This window comes from Habropoda laboriosa, unplaced genomic scaffold (assembly GCF_001263275.1).
Source record: "Habropoda laboriosa isolate 0110345459 unplaced genomic scaffold, ASM126327v1 scaffold145, whole genome shotgun sequence".
In the NCBI taxonomy this organism is placed as follows: Eukaryota; Metazoa; Arthropoda; class Insecta; order Hymenoptera; family Apidae; genus Habropoda; species Habropoda laboriosa.
The window spans coordinates 1,728,788-1,731,711 of NW_017100307.1; positions in this window are offsets into that span (position 1 = coordinate 1,728,788).

Consider the following 2,924-nt stretch of genomic DNA (forward strand, 5'->3'; position numbering starts at 1 on the left):
GTCGTTTCTCGCGGTGTCAGCGCTCGATACACCGCGAAAACCGCGAGAGGATCGCAAGAAAACGGAGCAGCAGTCGGGTTCCAGGGAATTAATCGCGACTGAAAAGTTCCGGTGCGGTTGTTTGCGGATTTTCCTGTGCGCGCTAACGAGCCGCGAACCCCAGTACTGAAATAAACGAGTCGAATCCCCGAATGGCCGGGACGAAACGAGCCAACTGCGCGTACGATCGGCCAGTCGATCCTCGAAAAACCGCAAACGCCGCTCTGTAAAAACAATTGCGGGTATTTACGGCCGCTATTTTTCCGTGTAACGCCCGCGGTCCGAACCGTGTTCTGGATTCTGGCGTCTCCGATGTCGATCTTTCGCGTGTAAATTCGACATATTCAACTGCTGAGAATAATAATATTAATGGTACTAACAAGAGATCATTCTATGTTGATAAATGACCGATGTTTATGAAATTTTAGTATATTGTAGATCTCGAAAAAATATTCGACACGTATTTTTTTATATTGCAAATCGTTCACAGTGAAGGGGAGAAAATCGCTCTCAAAGTTGAGCGTAACAACCATACTTTCAAAAGATCATTTCAAAGTGATAAATCACCGATTTTGATGAAATTTTAGTATGTCGTAGATCTTGAAAAAATATTCGACACGTATTTTTTTATATTGCAAATCGTCCACGTTGAAGGGGAGAAAATCGCTCTCAAGGTTGAGCGTAACAACCATACTTTCAAAAGATCATTTCAAAGTGATTAATCACCGATCTTGATGAAATTTTAGTATGTCGTAGATCTCGAAAAAATATTCGACACGTATTTTTTTATATTAAAAATCGTCCACGTTGAAGGGGAGAAAATCGCTCTCAAGGTTGAGCGTAACAACCATACTTTCAAAAGATCATTTCAAAGTGATTAATCACCGATCTTGATGAAATTTTAGTATGTCGTAGATCTCGAAAAAATATTCGACACGTATTTTTTTATATTAAAAATCGTCCACGTTGAAGGGGAGAAAATCGCTCTCAAGGTTGAGCGTAACAACCATACTTTCAAAAGATCATTTCAAAGTGATTAATCACCGATCTTGATGAAATTTTAGTATGTCGTAGATCTCGAAAAAATATTCGACACGTATTTTTTTATATTAAAAATCGTCCACGTTGAAGGGGAGAAAATCGCTCTCAAGGTTGAGCGTAACAACCATACTTTCAAAAGATCATTTCAAAGTGATTAATCACCGATCTTGATGAAATTTTAGTATGTCGTAGATCTCGAAAAAATATTCGACACGTATTTTTTTATATTAAAAATCGTCCACGTTGAAGGGGAGAAAATCGCTCTCAAGGTTGAGCGTAACAACCATACTTTCAAAAGATCATTTCAAAGTGATTAATCACCGATCTTGATGAAATTTTAGTATGTCGTAGATCTCGAAAAAATATTCGACACGTATTTTTTTATATTAAAAATCGTCCACGTTGAAGGGGAGAAAATCGCTCTCAAGGTTGAGCGTAACAACCATACTTTCAAAAGATCATTTCAAAGTGATTAATCACCGATCTTGATGAAATTTTAGTATGTCGTAGATCTCGAAAAAATATTCGACACGTATTTTTTTATATTAAAAATCGTCCACGTTGAAGGGGAGAAAATCGCTCTCAAGGTTGAGCGTAACAACCATACTTTCAAAAGATCATTTCAAAGTGATTAATCACCGATCTTGATGAAATTTTAGTATGTCGTAGATCTCGAAAAAATATTCGACACGTATTTTTTTATATTAAAAATCGTCCACGTTGAAGGGGAGAAAATCGCTCTCAAGGTTGAGCGTAACAACCATACTTTCAAAAGATCATTTCAAAGTGATTAATCACCGATCTTGATGAAATTTTAGTATGTCGTAGATCTCGAAAAAATATTCGACACGTATTTTTTTATATTAAAAATCGTCCACGTTGAAGGGGAGAAAATCGCTCTCAAGGTTGAGCGTAACAACCATACTTTCAAAAGATCATTTCAAAGTGATTAATCACCGATCTTGATGAAATTTTAGTATGTCGTAGATCTCGAAAAAATATTCGACACGTATTTTTTTATATTGCAAATCGTCTACATTGAAGAGGAAAAAATCGCTCTCAAAGTTGAGCGTAACAACCATACTTTCAAAAGATCATTTCAAAGTGATTAATCACCGATTTTGATGAAATTTTAGTATGTCGTAGATCTCGAAAAAATATTCGACACGTATTTTTTTATATTAAAAATCGTCCACAGTGAAGGTGAGAACATCGCTCTCAAAGTTGAAGATAGTGAACATACTTTCAAGAGATTATTTCAAAGTGATTAATCACCGATTTTGATGAAATTTAAGTATGTCGTAGATCTCGAAAAAATATTCGACACGTATTTTTTTATATTAAAAATCGTCCACAGCGAAGGTGAGAAAATCGCTCTCAAAGTTGAAGATTACGAATATTAGAAATAGAGAAATAGTATAAATTGACGAATTTTCTATTTCCCAATACTAAATTTAAAATCACCACTCTTACCTTTGAAGGTCAATTTCCACCCCATCAACGTCAACGACTGCCAATAAAAAGAAACTACGCATCAAATATTTTGTTCACTCACAGAAAAGCGATTCGGCGGGAAATTTGAAAGTACGAATTGAACGTTCCGGTAATTATTACACACGTTTAGTACGGAGGAACACGATGTTCGATGGGAGTAATGGTGCGTGTGTCTCGCCTGGTTAATTCACTGATGCAACAGCCACGTTGCCACGCTACTTGTTGCGATCCGGAATTCTAGCCGAACGTTATGTAATAAACGTCAATCGGTTCTGCTTTTCTGGATATTCATTATGCAGGAATGTTGCACAGCAGAAGCATGGCCAACTTCGCCCCCCCCCCCCCCCGGG